The 19,275-nt window shown below is 34.2% G+C and overlaps 1 protein-coding gene across 1 annotated transcript in view; it reads left to right on the forward strand.

Moving 5' to 3' along the window:
* Nucleotides 1-14,225: 14,225 nt before the first annotated feature.
* Nucleotides 14,226-19,275, forward strand: part of PIK3C2G (phosphatidylinositol-4-phosphate 3-kinase catalytic subunit type 2 gamma) — a 276,846-nt gene continuing 271,796 nt past the window's right edge. The window contains exon 1 of the mRNA XM_081059023.1: nucleotides 14,226-14,313. The gene's annotated coding sequence lies outside the window, so the exon portion shown is untranslated. The remainder of the gene's footprint in view (nucleotides 14,314-19,275) is intronic.

Genomic DNA, 19,275 nt, shown 5'->3' on the forward strand with positions numbered 1-19,275 from the left:
TCAGAATCAGTAAGATTCAATTAAGTAAGAATTGATGGGAAGCAGTGCTGAATACCTTTTCAGCATTGTTATATCATTGACATCTAAAGCAGAGTCCAATTTAGTAAGTTACCATTAGCAATATCTATAATGCAGACTTAAATTCTCTGCTGGTCAAAACTAGGACATTCTCTCCCCACAGGCTAACTTATATAGAAACTCAAATTATAATCGATTGTTTGACTCTGAAGCAGAAAAAGAGGTATGTTATAATTTGAATATTTAATGGCAATAGACTGAGATGATGAGCATGATTCACTTTTATGTTGGAGACTGTCTACCTCTGAATTTCCTAAATCATATCACAATGGGCTGATAAAAAAATGATATGCTCGACAAAACATCATATGTACTCAATAAATTCTAGAAAGTTGTTTCCTCACTGTAAGTTTCTCACAGCCTTTAACATGCCAGTGTTATTTCTTAATGTCTCAGAGGGAAATCTCATAAACTCTATTTCTCAAATAGATTTGGAGGAAGGGGGCATTTTCATCTGCTATCTCCCATAACTAGAGATCCAGGAAGCCCACGTTCAGATTATGGAATTATAATACTGAAAAGGCTTCAGTTTCTTCTCCCAATATGTGTAGACATCTCTTTTGCAGCATTCCCAACATCAAAAAGGGGGAGTGGGGGAGCCAGGACAATCAGAATCAGTAAGGTTCAATTAAGTAAGAATTTATGGGAAGCAGAAATTAACTTCCTGGAATCTAAGCTAGGGGGGTGGTACCTGACACTTACCAAGGGCAACTGAGAATGGAGCAGATCCAGAGGAAAACAAACATGAAACAGGAAGAAAGAAAGACCAAGTTCTGAGGATGCTACTGGAATCTTAGATCAAGCAGTGTCTGAAGTCAACTGTACCTCTTAAGTTTTAGGTTATGTAAACCGGTAAATTCTCTCTTTCCTCCCCCCAACTCCCTACTAAACCAACTTGCAACCAAAATGAGCTTTACTGATTAACATGGCCAAAATTTGGATAGATTCTTCAACTTTGATCCAATGGCTGCTTTTTGTATGTTTCGATTACTGAGCAATCATCCTTAAGATCAGCATGTTCTTTATTTATAGATATAGATATATAGATATAGAGATAGAGATAGAGATAGATAGAGATAGAGATAGAGATATATAGATATAGATATACATATGCATATAAATGGATAGACATATAGATATAGATAGATATAGATGTATAGATATGGATATGGATATGGATATAAATATAGATATGTCATATATTCTATATAAAGACAATACTTTAGGACATGCCTTGCTCTTGTATAGCTCGTGGAGGTGATTTATTTTATCTCTGCTCTGACTCATTATGTATTGGTTTTAAACTTGTTTCTGAAGGGCATTTTGTTTTATTTGCAAGTTCTGCTCATTTTTTCCCCTCTGTACTACTGTAGTTGAAGAATAATAATGACTCCAATGAAATGGTTCCGACCAACTATTTTTATGTAAATCTCTCCAATGTGATGGGATGCTTTTTTATTATTAGGACCGCAGCACATATTCTCTGTATCCTAAGCACACAAACTAGTATTTGGCACCTAATAGGCTTGATGGCAGTTGGATTTCTTCCTAGACAAAGTAATCAATCTGCTATTTTCTCTTGCTATGGGTATTGCTCTTTTTGGACTGCACATGTGCTCAAAAATTCAGTCTGCCAATCTTTCTGCCCTTCCCCCAAGAAAAAAATGTTCTTAAAAGTGACTGATGTTTTTAAGAAATAAATATGATGAAATTGTTAATAACTGATATAGCATTATGTTTTTTACCTTTTGTTGGTATTTCCTATTGAATAAGAATGACTTTCAAAGAATGAATATCTAATGGTATAATTTAATTGAAGATCATTTGAGACTACCAGCTCTATTTGCCAACTTAAATTATATCAATAAAGCAACTAACTTTCCACTTTTCCTTAAAATTGATATTACTCTTACACATCTTTTTTTCTCACTTTCACTATATGCATTTTTCTTTTCATCCTTCTTGTGATTCCTGTAGGGTCTCAATAATCAGTAAGCTTCATAATACAAATTATTCTAATGAGAGTAACTGTTCGGAGTAAAGTATTGTATAAACTATTTCCTGGATTAATGAGAAATGGAGCCAAGGTCAATTACTGATAATCTGCCATGGGCACAAGAGTTTATTAATGTACAATAAATTTGCCCCTCTAGATTCAACCAAATGTCTGTCTGATATCATTAAGTTATTTAACTAGCATATATATATACATGTGTATATATATATATATATAGTCTTGAAGTGACCAGCATTAGAAATTAGAAATTTTAAAATAGTCAGATGATTTTTTAACACAAAAAATTAAACCTCAAAAAGACTTTACATTTCACGAAGTTGAAATTTCAGAAATAGAGCTGTCATTAAAAAAAAACAAAAAACACTTTACATAATCATCTTCACCCCAGTAGGTTTCCAACAGAGAAATACCAAAATTTCCTTTCAAAACCTTTTAATACTATCACAGTGAAAATATCATTTTCTTGGAAGTGGCAAATGTTGGATTCCCTGTACTTCGATCTGAACTATGGTTAATTTCAAAGTTTATTCACTTGATGTAATTAGAATTGCTCAGAAGAAAAGGCTTATGGCAAACAAAATGTATATTTGTTAATTGGCCTTAGAACATATTATTAATTAGAACTGCTAAGACTTAGCTCATCCTCCTTGTGTGAATAATGTTGTTACATGTTTTTATGCACTATTACTAGATATAAAAATTCCACATATTATGGAAGCAGAACAACTTTGTTATTTAGTTCTAACTAGTAAAAAAGTAAAACTGACAGAATTTTATTCCTAATATAGCTGTCAAAAAATCTTTAATTTATTCTGCATTTGCCATACACCACTGTCTTCTTTACCTCTAATCCCCCAAGGCGGGATATAGAATACAATGATTGCTTATTAGAGACATATATAACTCATGAGGTATGATTTTTCTCAGTACCAAATCATATTTATACCTCAATGACAATGAGGTGCTTCTTGACATTTAGCGAAGTATTTCATTTCCAGAAGGTGGCGATCTAGAATAGATAGAAACAGATTTGCTTCCATCTGAAACAAAGCAGCCGTGCATTCATTATCATTGAAGTTAACTGAAATTCTGGAAACAGAATTGGGATTCAAACCAAATAAATGTCCCACTGCCCTTTCTTGGATAACATTTAAAACTCTAAATATTTTTCTATGTCTGTGACCTAACATTTTCTGAGAGTACCAGCAGCACAACAGTTTAGATATTGCAGCATTCAAACAAAATAGACCAAAATATAACAGGATATGTTAGAAAAGTGGGCTAGTTTTACATACGAGTATATAGTTTCTGTTTTGACTGTTAATAAAGTTCATTTATAAATGTATCTGAACATTTAATGCCATAAAACTGCATTACATGCAAAATACATGCAAAATCAGATAATTATGGAAATTTGTGATGTCCCAGTGCTTATTAAGAATATACATGAAATTAGAAAACTCCCAGCCTGCAAAAAGCATATGGACAAGCTGAAGAAAAAGAGTAGAAAATTAGAAGATACATAAAAAGAAAATTTATTCAGAGAAGAAAACAGAATTCTGTTAATTCTTGAATTTTTTAAATAGAGTTCTCAGAAATCTTTGCCTAGGGAAAACTTATATGGCATTATAGAGATAATTAAGTTTGACTACAGTAAATTGATCCATTTTCTATGCAGAGAAAGATTGGGAACAGCTGTGATTTTCTCTGAGACTGAATATTTCTAGTACATTTATTTATTTCTGTCAGCAATAAGAATTTATTTAATGGTCAAAGGAAAATTGCCAAAGTCCATTTAAAGTGTCAACTAATAATTTTCTGGAAGAATTGGAAGTTTAGTCATAATCATTTATATTCTGAAAGCTGTTTGTCTGTTTGAATATTGTTGCCTACCAGTTATACAACAACCAATGCGTCTCAAACATAACTGTAAGTATGTGACAATATTAAAGGCTGACTTGAAAGCATATTTGAAATGCATAATGTAAAATTCATTTCGTGCAGCACTTAGTATCACAAATGAATCAATGAGTCTCACTCTTATTTTATTAAGGTACTCTATAGTTTAAAACAGTTGTTGAGATCAAGAATAGATCCCCCACTTAAATATCTGAATAGTCACACAGTTATATTAAATCTTTCTTTCTTGAATTATATAACAAAAATGTTTGGATTGTTCAAAATCAATATTTTTTTTGGTCTTGTTAAATTACAACTTTTTCTGGTGTTTCAATTCACAGTGTATTATAGACACACACACATCACACCCATTTGTAAGGATTTAGATAGATTTTTGCAAATTAAACCTGCAATTTATCTTAAGAAGACTGAGTGTACTGAGATTACTTACAACTCTTTGGCAATATTAACATCTCTATGAATAATCCATCTCTAAATGTAATAAACTCTACTCAATTATTTTAAAACATGTAAATTACATTTATTTCTCTTTAAATTTGTCTTCAATTAAAGTTGTTTCCAGAAAATGGATATAAGGAATATTTTGTTAAAAATCTCTGAAACATAATTCTTTCAAATTAACATTTGAAATTAAATAGGCGAAATATTCAAATTCAAATCAATGTTTCCAGGTCTCAGGCAAATGTAGACATACATTACTACAATTTTCTAAGTAGAGCATAATTTCTTATGTACAGGCTGCAAGTGAAGCTATAGATCTCATATAGTGCAAATTCCTGACTCAATTTTGCTCAAAGATTGAGCAAAGTGAGGAGTGGACATTATATTTTAATGAAACTAAATGTAATTATATACTGTTGTATGCAATTTTAAAATAAAATATACATCTTAAATGAATTTTATACTTGCTATGGACTAGTAGACTCCTTTGCCAATGGGGTGCTTTATTGGAAAAGTTTGAGAAAAAGGGATGAGTGTATATTTTCCCTCAGGTTATATTATTTTTCAGAATTACATTCTCTTTCTTTGATTACATCAATGTTACCTACAATGTATATGTTTATGAAGAGTTAGGATATTCATACATTGAAGAGTTACTCTGAAGTTAGATCATTTGTGGAGAGAGCAGTCTTTTTCAAAGATTATTTTATTGATCCTAAAACAACCATAGAAGATTGGTATGGAATGCAATTATTCTTCTTCAATCTTTGAAGAGAGACTAAACAAAATGAGATGTCCAAAAAAATGTAATTAAATATTAACCTGATATGGGACTTTCAGTTTGGGCCATGACAGAGTAATGTTCATCAGATTTATAATTATGCTGCAAATAATCAAGTAACTGGACAAAATGAGAAAACAGAGAACTCAGAATTGTGATCACTGAGAGAAAGGAAATACACAAAATGAGGTCTACATGCATTCTTGCTTTTTGTTAGTGATTACTTTCTAACTTAAGAAGTGGAGCCCAATCACAACATAGCAATTTCTCTGAGTAGAAGAAACGAATATGGTAGTTCTGTCCCAGCAAGATAGCTGTTATTTGCAGGGAAGGGTACCAGAGAGAAAGTAGGAAGACAGAGAACTCCACAAAGCTGAGTTAGTATTCTCTGGAGTCCTTGTGCAAAAATCTAAGCTTTGCATGCATACAGAGGCCTGGCACACTGCAACTACAGAGCTGTAACCCCAACAGAGACTCTGGGCATGGCAGTGCTAGAATACATTATAGATGTCACCAGCCATAGAAGAGACACCGTGTTGAACACCCTGGGGATTCAGCTGAGATTCCAAAATTGCCAGGGCTTAGTAGCAGGGCTGGTCTGTGCCCCTACTGTAATCAAGCCCCAAATGATCAGTTGGGACACTAGTAAAGTCACTTGCATGCCACAGCAAAATTAAAGACTCTTCACAGTCTTCTGGCATAATCCAGAAGATCTACAAAGATGGGATTCATCAATGATGATAGAATTTAGAACAGTTAATTTCATCTGGGAGGAGAGGTGTGAATTGTTTTGGAAGGAGCATGATACAACTTTCCCTGAGATAATAAAAATATCCTATATCTTGACAGGGCTCTGGGTTAGACAAGTCTATGTATTTTTCAAAATTCATCACGCCATACACTTAAGATCTATACATTTTGCTGTACGTAAATTATATTTCAAAAGAAGATTATATTCAAACAAGATACCAGAAAACAAGGTATGGGGATATTTTAAAAAGTTGTGCTAAAATTTTTTATTGGCTATAAGAGAAACTTTCTTCCTTGCTGTATTAATTTTGGCTCCAGAGGGCAACAAAATGAATAAAAGAATAAATGTCAATAATTGAAAAAAATACTTTTCTATGATAGTTGATAGAAATAATATAATAAGGGTATGGAACTATAATAAGGCCCAGAAACAGGATCAAGTCCTATTGACAATAAAATTTTAAAATAAACACATTGGTGTTTATTATGTTCAAAAAGCAAGAGGATGTGAATAAATCACTCTATAGACCCTATAGTAGGAGAGTAAAAATACATATATATAGGCATTATAATACAAGTCAAGAAATAATAAATGCCTCAAAATTTGTTGAGATAAAAAGCAGTATAATTGTATTAACCAATGTCACCCCAAACAAATTTAATTTAAAAAGGGCAATGCAATTTCAGAAGAACAAGAGAAGGTGTTCTTCTGAAATGGATTTCATCTGGATAACTTAAACCAAAAAGGCAAAAGTATGCTCATAAAGTAAACAAGCCTTCAGATGTCCATGACCATTGTACTCTGTGTTCAGTATTTCCCAAATGCCCACAATATAATTCCAGTTTGATTATCACTCTCCCCTATTTTCAAATTCTAATTATCTATAGTACAGTAAACAATGATTAGTAAATAAAATTAGCCAAAAATGAATCTGGTGACTTTTACTAATTTTCTTTAACTTTCAAGAGCATAGTTAGCCAACTTCTGTCTTCTGGTCTCCAGTCCTTAGAGTTCCTATTTCAGGTTTACTCTCACCCTGACAACCCTATGAGCCATAAGGTGGTGGAATTTTCTCAGGCTACTCCAAAGACAAAAAAAAAAAAAAAAAAAAAAAATGCATATTAAGCTCTTGCATCTTGGATTTGAGAAACACAAATAATTTACTTTAACAAATTTAAGGATAGAAGTGGAACACGTTTTGGTTTTGTTTTTATTTTATTTGTTTAGAGAAATTTTCTCACCCTGTCTTATTAAACTGAGGGAAAAAAATCTGAATTCCTTTTAAAACCAATCCTCTATTTCTGTTTTGCACACTCTGTATTCTGAACATTAAATTTGCATACACTTAATGATCTAAGATAGTTTTTCAGTTGTTGATGAGATAAGTAAAATTAATAGGAGCCAGCTTGTGAACTGGCAGGATGGGACAGGCAAAGAGTTAACAGGAGTGAGCTTGTGAATTAGCAGGAACAAGCTTAAAAATCAACCACTTGGCTCTGAATCCTCTGGCTATCACTGCACCTGCAAGCTCACAAGCATCTTACATCCATCATAGGTAGGAACAGAACAGTTCCCAATCGCAATGGAACCCACTGCAAACTAACAAATACCCATCATAGATGGGAACAAAACAATTCCCACTCACAACAGCAACCCCTGCAAGCTGACATCCATCATAGATGGGAACAGGACAGTTCCCAGGAGAAGACAATTGTAACGGCAGCCCCCTGCAAGCTGACAAACATCTTACATCCTGCTTAGAAAAATATAAAACTTATAAAAATAAAAAAGCTAAACAGAAACCCACCACAGCTCTATCAGACTGCCCTGGCAATACTCCTTTTGCCAGAACTTTCTCTTTTTGACTTTCAATAAATATTTTCTTACTCTTGAAAAGTCTCATGAATGCTTTCATGTTCTGTGAACGACCAGTTGTTAATTCTATGCCAATACAGTTATTGTTTTATTTTTTTTTCAGAATGGAAATCTAGACTTTATAAAAATCACATTTCAAGCAGTCAATGTATGACCATTCTTTCTCAGCTTTATATCAAACCATGTGAACAGCTGTAATAGTTCAATATGTGAAATGTGATAGAATGTTTCTCAAATTAATCTAATGATTACTGGCATTAGTAGTCAATAGATGAATTATTTATTGCAAATATTCCCTGGAAAAAATTATTTGAAATCAATTACATTTTGTTCTAAATTTTTGGAATATCAATATTTTGTACTATTCTTATTTTGAACATGCACCTAGAAATAGTCAGTTTGAACCTCTGATTCAATTTTTATAAGTAATATAAGTACAATTTTAAGAAAAAAAATCATTTGAATCTATGTATACTGTGGTAGTTAATGTAGCTTTAATCTAAACTCTGTAACAAAGATACCAAAAGTAAAGCAGCGTAAACAAGATCTCTCTCTCTCTCTCTCTCTCTCTCTCTCTCTCTCTCTCTCTCTCTCTCTCTCTGTCTCTCTCTCTCTCTCTCTCTTTCTGTCTCTCTCTCTCATGTTTTCTCCCTCTTCTTTACTTCTAAGGTAATGATAGCCAGCAATTCAGCTTTTCCATCCTCAGTACTCTATTCATCATTCTCTCCCAGGTGTGTGTGTTGGTGTGTTTGGGAAGGGGAGTAGACAGGAGCATGCACATACAGTCCTTTTAAGGGTATCAGTGGAAGAATCACACATCACTTCTTTTCACATTTCATTGAGTGGAACTAGTAACTTGCCCACATCTAGTTGCATGAGAGGCTGGGAAATGTGGTCTTTGACTGGATGGCCATTAATATAGGAGTGGAAAAAGATACTGGAACACACCTTGCAGTCCACTCCCAAATATCCAGGTACACACTTCTACTTCTTCCCACTTAATTCTTCCCTCTCTACACATATACACTCAATATTAAAGTCCCATTCCAAAATAAATAGATAGATAGATAGATAAATGAATAAATAAATAAATAAATGGAAGAGCACAGTGTTGGATTTATAGTGGTAAGTATAGCTGGCTTCCAAAAAAACTGGAAGAATAGGAAAACCACAGCTGTCATTTTTCAAGGCAATAATCAAATCCTGCTGGATAAAAATTTCAAACATTTCTTGTTCTGGCAATAAAATAATTTCCTTGACCAAATCCTGGGTATTATCTGGGAGAAACTCATTTGTCCTTTGTCATTTATGGTTCTGTTTACTTTGAGATATTTGTATTTGTCCGTTATTTCTACTACCATAAGAACTGGTTTGCTTGTCACCATCCTGATTCATGTTCATTGTTCTGGTGCAATATCAATATTGAACGAATGAATTTTTTATTCTAAATATGTTTCCTTTCACTCTCAAAAGCATTTGATTACCCTATAATTATCTCCTTAAGAGAGAATTGGACACTATTCCCTCCTTGGAGACTGCACATATTTTCTGGGCTATATTCTGCTAGGCCAGTTGAGAGGCTTGTGGAGTTGCTTTAAAGGTCTAATACACACTGGCTTTTGAAGATCAATATAATTCCTAAAAACACAGTATGCTTTTGCTCTAGTTACTGACAGTCAGATCCAAGGGCAAATAACCATAACCAAAGATTTAATCTAGACAAGATTTCTGTACTTCCAGACTATCATTTTATATTTACTGTTCTCTTTGCTCAGCATATTTTTGCTTTCCCTCAATTTAATGGTGTCTACTTGGAAATTATCTGAAAATATTAGTTTAGGTAGGAAAGCATAACCCTTAATTTAACCTTTGAAACTGGAATGTACCCCAATAACTTCAAAGTTCTAATGTGGGCACTTGAGGACACCAGGGGCCCATTTATATCTAAAGCTGCTTCTTTAAAATTACCTCTTATAACCAGCCCAAGTATATCTTGTTGCAGAACTTTGCACAACAAAAAAACTAACAAACATATACAGAGGGTGCTAAAAAATGTATACACATTTTAAGAAGGAAAAACTGCATTAAAATTGTAATACTCAATATATATTGATAACAAAAGATGAATACACATCACGTTTGACTTCTGCAAATACAAGAGATGCTCAAAGTCGTTACCATCAGCGTCCAGACATGTCTGACTACGGCAAACTACTATTTGAGCAACCTTGACCAAAGTGTCCACTTGTATACAGATTTTTGGCACCCCCAGTATAAATATTCTGAGTTTTTTTCAATGTTCTGAATTTTTCCAAACAGGTCAGAGGTTACATGCTTTTTTGGCAAGAAGTCTACCTTTTTAAGGATTACAAGTGACAGTTTTACCAAATGTTCTATCGTGGAGTAGTGAGGATCACTGGCTTTCCAGCCTTCAGTATCTGTGGCCTTGCTACCCATTACTCAACTATTAAACCAATGCACCATTTTTTAAAATTATTATTATGGTAGAGTTCCACTTCTAGTAATCAAATTATGTTTTACTTATGATTAAGATGGTATTTTTAAAAAGAAAGAGTCTATAATCCAGCATTTTAAACTAGAAATTGGCCTCATTAAATAATTCAGGGGTAGGTGGTTTGCTATTGGCAGAGCATTCTACCATTCTCAGCATGCAACTTTCATCTCTGGATTGAGGAAAATTGTTCAACCTTTGCTATCACATAGTAATCAGACAGAGTGAAGGATGCCAAATATTGTATGCAATGTCCTTCTCAGGACAAACCAGAAATACCAAACATAACAGTCTTTTGAAATGCATTATCTAAAACTTAGACACATAGTTACACCTATCAGTAAGGGAGCTGAAAAGGCAGTTTTTGATTGGATAAATATGTGACCAGGTGAAACTATTTAGAAAGAGATTAAGAACAGATATTGGGCAACAACTCACAGTCTGACAAACTACTATAAAACATTTCTGGAGAAACAGATCTACATATTTAGAACAAGAAAGAAAGATTTAATACAGAGAATAAAGTGCCTTCAAAAATAATGAAAGAGCCAAAGTCGTGGGCTCTAAACTAGAACAGAACGCTGCAGAACTGACAGATACAGGAACTAAGGCCACCACTGCAACTTCTGAGTACAAACACTCCATTTTAAAATCAATCCCCAAACCAGAAAGCTGGGAATTAGCTGTCACCACTACTTTGACACAGCTGCCTCTCAATACCAAGGGAAATGGAAGAACGAACACTAGAGTATTGCTTTAGAAACCAAGATCTTGTTTGCCAATAAAAAAACAAAATCCAAAGCAAAACAAATATCCCTTGCTTCCACCACCTAAAATTTGTGCAAATACATCTTAATGGGATAAACTAATTTTCATCCTGACTCTTGGGAAATGTCACTGGAAGCTTTTGAGAACCTAATCACACATGTACATGAGAAAGAAGGTTGGGACAGTGTTTAATGAGCCAGTCCACAGCTTTCAGCAGTGCTGCTAATGAACAGTGGGCACCCCAGCAAAGCAGATATTGTTAAAGCTTTATTTTATTCCAACTGAATACTCTAACAAAGTTTTCATCTGTGTTTATTCTTTAGTAATTGAATAACCTTTTTAAATGAAATCATTAGATTAATTTCACAAAAAATCTCATGAAACTCAGTTTATATAAGGTTTGGGAATATCAATTTCTTGCTCCTTTACACTAGACTTTAAACAAATATTACTTTTGAAGGTCTGAAGGTTCTATCTTTATAAAGACTTCATGGTCTACTGACTCACTTCTTCCCTCCTCTCAAGCTACAGTGAATGAAAGAGCAAGCAACTGACTTTTACTATAAACAACAATGCCACTAGCACTGAAATTCAAAAGAACTTGATGAAGATAGTTCCTTTTCTTCATCTGTTTCCTAATATTTGCAATGGCAATACACAAATTATTTTATCATATCTGCAACCGGGTTCATTTCTCAACAAGGCACTATCTAGCTCAGATCATTCTACTAGGCAACAGGGCTGGGGGTGGGAAGCTGTTCTGTACCATCCATGATAGCAGCACCTTCCCAGTCTCGTTCATTACACTATACCCAGCACCAAGCACTGCGAAGTACCAGGCAGACACTGTATAAGAATTCTTGACTTAGTAAGTGAGGTCCTGCTTTCAAAAGGGTTTATGAAAAGAATATCAGGAAAAGAAGATTAGAAAAAAAGCTGAGCACATATAAAACATGCATGTAGCCCGTCTCAAGGTTGTGGATCATAACTCTTTGTATTCAGTTTTAAAGATGATTATTACATTCTATACCTCTGGCAAGGTCACTGTTGAAGAAACTTTCTGAGGTCTGAGGCGAGACTACAGCCATATTAGCAAGGACACCTAAAACTTCTTTGAATGTGTGCTCTAAACATTTAGGAATTATGAACACAGAAATTACATTTAGAGTGGGAGGAAATAAACACATTTAGAAAGAAATTAGTAGGTTATATGTACTTAGACATATAATGTACCAACCAGGAAAGTTTTAGGAGGCTATCTACACTTAAAACTTTTGTCTTAAGTTTAAAATCTAAGACTTTGAAATTTTGCATTTTATAATAAAGACCATAGACAAAATAACCTAAAGTAATACTAATACAACACATAGGAAATTGAACAAACTGAATTGTAAAGATTGCCTTCCTTTCCTAAAACACTTGGAATTCCAGTGTTGAAGGCTGATCATGTTATCCTTAATGCTTTGCCTGAAAAATAAGTAAACTACTACATAGGAGGAAAGGTTTCACATGTTTATTCAGAGGCATAGAACAAAGCCATGAAAAGATAAATAACACAAATAGCATAACTGTCCATCTGATTTTATTTTTTATTAAAAATTCTACTAAAATTGGTAAGCATACATGTCAAATAAGGAAATAGATGGTATTGAAGGACTTGTTTTCAATGAAAGCAAAGTACAAGGTACATTTTGGTACCCTTTATTGTTAATAAATAATGACTATCAAACTGTACTAACCCTAATCTTTCAGACTTACCAAGATTAGATTGTTCTTTTCAAACCAGTCCTGTTCTCTTAGCTTCTCCTCTAATATGTACACGAATCTACCCTAGTATATGAGAAGACATTTGTACGTACACAAATTGCTTATTTTTCAAGGGTCTATTTAAAATCAGTGGCTCATTTTATGATTTAGGGAGAGAGTAAGTGTTTAGCATAAATTTATTGAGGAACAATCACTACATGTAAAGCTAATTTTAAGCCCCTCAACCTCTCCAGAGTCCCAAAGTCAATGGTTGCAATCTAGATTTTTATTGGTATATGAAGGGGCAATCATTCTCTTATGGAACCACCCTCAATTTCTAGGCGAAGCTTCCATTCTGTCTTACCCTCTCACACCTGTGTTGCTCGGGAAGACTAGGAGTATGAAGGGGGATGTACAATACTGAAGTTTTCATATTATAAATATATTTTTATAAGCAGCACTGAAAGTGAATGCAGTTCTCAACTTTCGATTCTTTTTCCATCCAAAAACAATCAGTCTTAAAAAACAGAACCTAATATAAAATTAAAAAGGAAAAAGAGAAAAGAAGGAGAATCCATGATATATTTTGGTAACAAAAAAGTGACCTAACGTATTTTTGGTTAAAACGTTCCCCAGAAAGTAAGCAAGTTATTGGCTGAACCTAGTTCTTGGATACAATGATAAAACACCATGTGTTGCCACAAAATCTCCATGTAGTGCTCATTTTCAACAGCTTATACCAAAACCACAACAAACTATCGACATGTATCTTCTGCTAACTTTGTAAGCATTCTTTTTTTCTGTTTCTTTCAAATATGATTAGGTAATAAAAATTATTTTTAAATTGAAATGTACTATGACTCTCAAGCTTGAGCAAACAAAACAGATTATTTTAAGGTAGAAAAAAATGTGAACATACTAAATCCTAACGAAGTAAATCACTTGATGGTCAAACTCACAGAATGGCTAAAGTAGCATGTCCAAGGACACACCTCTTCTTCTATGAACTGAAATCACTGTTTTCACTGTTCTGATCCACTCTCACATTCAAATGCATGATAACATGAGCAAAGGTACTTTGAGGAGAAATATGCTCATCTTACCTATTTTTTTCAAAAATATGTTTTTTTGGATATTGATGTTCAGTATGTTTTGGCACAACTTCTGTTTCGCACAGAAAAGTTAATTCATTGTTAAGTTTTTGGCTTGAATCCTGTATTTATTATGTAAACTCCTTTTTTCCACACAACCCTCCAGTGTTTGACGAAAACGCAATTGCCAAACACGCCAAACCTGCCAAACAGGAATAAAGGTTACAGTGGAAGCATGTTACCTTGAACTAGAAGTGTTTTAGCTTGTGTGAGCATTTTTCACCCTTGAAAACAAATGAGATCGTGTTTCATTTTAAGAAGACTATGCTTCAGGTAAGAGACTGAAACAAATAAACTTCCTATACTTAACCAAATACCAAAGAGAATATTTGAATTCAAATGTATTGTTGAGGCAAAGTTGCTCTTTAATTATACGGTGAAACTTAAATAATAGATGGATTTAAACTCTAAGTTTATAAATATTCTCCAGAAGACAGCTCTTTGCTGAAGAACTGATAATACCATGATTATTCTTTCTTTCTTTCCCTCTTTCTTTGTCTCTCTCTTCCTCTGTCTCTCTTCTCCCCACCTCCGCATGGCAGACCTCATAGTTACATTGATAGGATATCCTTTTCATCATCTCCTAACTGCTCACTTTCCTGTCCATCAGTCTTGGGCCAATTTCAGTCATGTCTGCTGGTAGATTTTTTTCCTTTGCACACTTTCTTCAGTGTCTTGACGCTAGTGCCGATAGTCTATAGACTGCATGTGGATGATGTCTCCAAAAGGAAATTCTTATTAAATGAATGGTGGATATTCTTAGCATATGGGCTTCAAACTGATTAGACTTTCTGCTGGAGAAAGCAGCTGTTTTCATCCTGTTGTGTCACTCCATTCCACCTTGGGCTCCTCCTGTCCTGTCTGTTTACTTTTATATCTGCAGCTCACGGAAAGTCAATGGAAAACCAGTACGTGTCCCAATTGTCCCCTTACTTTCTTAGCTGGTAAACAATTAAATGCCTGATACTTGGGACTGAAGATAAAAGATATACCCCACTTTCAAAAAAAATCATAATGTATAACTTGTGTATAGTGCTAAACTTTTTAAATGCATTCTTTAATGTAATATTGGATATCAAGTAACAGATTCAGAGAGGTTAAAGAACCCATCACCTATGTTATGAATAAGGTTTTCTTATTCCAATTGTGGGGGTGTGGGGGGTGCTCTTTCCCTGACCTGCTACTTGCACTCAATACATGTCTACCTTCCATCTGACGCATGTAGAAAGCAAGTTTGTGAACTGAATATAAGGAAATACTACTGTAATCCAGCTGGCGCAAAAAAAAAAGGGGGGGGGGAAGGGGGAAGAGAGAGCGTTTCATCCAGCTATTGTTTTCTAGGGTCAGGTTAAGTAGATGAGTTAACTTATTCATTGAATGACCAAGATCATATGCTGGCAATGTGAGCCTCCAGGCTATGATTTCACTTTTTTTTTTTTCTCTCAGAGGTGGGATTGTTTCATCATGAGGAAGCCCTTTTAAAGTAAGCAAAAAGCAGAGTACAATTCTCTTGGAGCTTATAAAGAAAAAAATGATACACTAGTCATTGCCTATCTATAAAGGTATTTCTAACTAAATTATTACTTTGTTTACAAATTTACGGTCTGATGAAATGACATAGATAATCATAGCAAAAATGAATTGTTATAATTTTTTAGACACAAATCTATTTTTACCATTATCAACTCTTAGCAATAGTTCTTTTATGGAACAATTTGTCCATTTTTAAGTTATTATTCTGATTTATTTTTCTGTTGGATGGGATATTTTCAAGAATTATTTTCAGCTACAGATTAAGGGTGATGTGTATCTCTGAACTTCTAATTTACACAAAAATGTTTTTCTTTTCTTATTTTGTATTTCTAAATATTTTTCTAAATTTATTGTGATTTTCTTTCTTGTGTTATTTAAAAATGTTTCTGAGATTGAAACATGTGAGCCCTTCTCTAAATTATCTTCTATTTACTGATATTTAACTACATTGAAATCAGACAGAATAGTCTGTAATACTGACTTTGAATTATGTCAAAAGTCACCTAATAAATGGTCCAACTTTCATAAGCAATACATGTCCTTGAAAAAAATGTGTAATTTCCATTCATTGAATGTAACATTCTATATATGTTCATTATATGAAACTTGTTTTCTTTCAAATCTACATGCCTAATTATATTTTTGTCTAATTGATTTATAAATCATGATATTTCCCTGAAATCCTTCGATTATGAAGGTTAGTTTTTCAGTAGTACTATAATATGTTGTGATACAATTTTGAAGAAATTCATTTTAGTACATATCTGAGATACCTACCTGGTGAATTGAATCTTTTACTTCTGTAAAGTGCTTCTTTTCACCTCCAGTAATGTTTTGCTGGTTGGCCTCTTTTGTCTGTTTTTAATATAAGTACACCTATTTTCTATTATTGTTGCTGTTACTACTTGCTTGGGATTTCTTTTTCCATCCTTTCAATTTTAAGCAATTTTTATCCTTGCATATCTAGTATGTCTCTAGCAAACCCAATTAGCTTTTCTTTCTTTAATAATACAACAATCTAGAGATTTTATGTGATATATTCAGACCATTTACATTTATGTGCTTATGATATATAGCTTTTCACTTATATCATTTTAGAGAATGTTTATAATTGTACCATTTTCTTTGTTTTTCCATGTTGGACCTTCTTTCAAGTTGATTAAGGGTTGTTGTGGGTTTTGTTTTTTTTTAATCCATTTTCTTTTTTCTTCCTACTGGCAGAAAGACACATCCTCTGTTATTTTAGTAGTTACACCTAGAAATTTAACACGCATTTTTGAAATCTAAAGTTATCTATATCTGTACTTCTTCCTGGACAATAAAGTAACTTTTAAAATTTGGATCACCCAACACCAACTTTCATAGCCTTGTGATTTAGCATTAAATTATATCTAATTTACTTTGATCTCCAAATTAGAAAATATTACTGCTTACACAGTCAATGTTAGCTTAGAATTATCCACATATTCACTACAAACTTTGCTCACCATTCCTTCATGAGAACATGCTTTGATGTTTTGTTCTACTTTCTCAGTTTTGCTGAACATTGCTTTATGTTCCTCATCTGATTTTTTTTCCCAATCATGTTGATTTCCTCTTTTATTGTGATATTTTTGCTTAGGTCCCTTTCTGATTGACTGCTGCCTTATAATTGTGCACCTTTGAATAGGAGTTATTCTTTCTGAGACAGCTACTTCTTAGAGGACTATATATGAGGAAAACCAGGAAATTATCTGTGTGATCAGACAGCTTGGATTCGATTTGTTGTTTTGGAACACTCTCATCAACATTCTACCTTTCCGGTAAACATCTTCTGAGATACGAAGACATACCTATCTCATAGTGAAGGCCAGAAGGTCAGGGTCAGATGGGCCACGACAAAGCATGTGTTTGTCTTCACCTGATTGAAATCGGTGTTACCATTTTTTTTCTCCTCTATATTTGAGATTAATAGCCTGCTCTCTAAAAGCTTGCTTACTCAGAAATGCTTTTCCTCAGTTATTTTGAGAACTCACTTTCTTAGGGTATTCATAATGATATTCTTCGACCACAGTATTGAAATAATTCGATAAGCCTCATGTTGGTTATTTATTTATTGTCTGTGTGCACGCAGGTGTGCGTCCACATTTTTTGATATACATATGCATAATTGTGTATTCAACCTATATGAAAAGGTTTATCCAGAGAAATTGATCATATGTACCATATTTGCCGGCGTATAAGACGACTGGGCGTATAAGACGACCCCCTAACATTCCACTCAAAATACAGAGTTTGTTATATACTCGCCGTATAAGACTACCCCCTCTTCCGCACACCTTCCACACACCAAATAACTTTCAGTTTAAAATTTGCATCATACTTCTTTCTTTTGTCTGGTGCCATGATAGGGATGATAGGGGTTTGACTGGTCCACATTTTCTATGCTGTACTGTACAATGGTGCAGTATTGTGGTTGGCTGTTGGCTGTATACAAAGCCTGATTTGATTGGTCCCTGCTCCCTGTTTGCCCGCCCTGTCACTATAGCAGTCTGGTCCACCCTTGCATCAGCATCTCCCTGGGACCTCACTAGTGCGCAAGTGCGAGCTCTTCAACATTCTAACAGGCACCATGATAGCGCAAAATCGCGAATCTTCAATGCATATGTAAAGAAATATACGGTAACCTGAATTTACCACACTCGCAAAATCGCACACAGCCGACCATACACCCAGTATGGTATCGCGATTCGCGATTTTGCGCTATCATACTGGGTGTATGCTCGTCTGTGTGCGATTTTGCGAGTGTGGTAAAATTGCATAACAGCAAAATCGCATAACAGCCGAGCATACACCCAGCAGCGCTGCTGATGCCTGAACAGTATGTGGAATGAAGTGGGCGGGCATCGGGAGGCCACTATGGCACGGGGCAAGCACTATGGGCAGTCTATCTAAAGTGTACCTGGCGTATAAGACGACCCCCCCACTTGGAGGCATATTTTTCGGGGCCAAAAAATCGTCTTATACACCGGCAAATACGGTATATATTCCTTTAATCTGTACTCTAACCACATGGGCTCTGTTTGAACACACACACGCCCCGATGTACCCTATTTTCTAGTTTCTAATGAGTTTTCCTTTATCCAAATCTAAGGAACTAAAATATAATAACTGCATATATTCATACCTAGTTTTAGATTATCTGAATGTATTATTACATACACTCATATACACAAATGGGCACACACACACACACACACACACACAAACACATCCATAGCAAAAAAGCTGTCAGGAGGTTTTTAGTCTGTCTCAAAAGTATGGTAATTTTATATAAGAATACCATATCTTCTTCAGTGCAATTCACCATTAATAGCCACCCCCTAATATTACTATAGCACATTATTTTCACTTGGTTGGAGTCACAGAATTGATGAAGAATGGAAAAGTCTCTTTTTCTAACATGCATATAACATTCACAATTACTTGCCTGTATCATCTTTAAGACTTTCAGCACCATAAAAAGATCATGACTGTGACATTCACGGTCCTATCTCCTAGCAAGTCTAGCATGGTGACTGGCATAGAATAGGTGTTCATTAAACTTTCATTTTATGAATAAGAGAATATAAACTTTAGCTGTCCCAAACAGCAGAACTCACACAACCCAGGTAATTTTTTTTCTGATGTTTAAGCCAGAGAACAGGGTAGAGGCCTTTGATA

The sequence above is a fragment of the Rhinolophus hipposideros genome (assembly GCF_964194185.1).
Source record: "Rhinolophus hipposideros genome assembly, chromosome: 9".
NCBI classification, from domain to species: Eukaryota; Metazoa; Chordata; class Mammalia; order Chiroptera; family Rhinolophidae; genus Rhinolophus; species Rhinolophus hipposideros.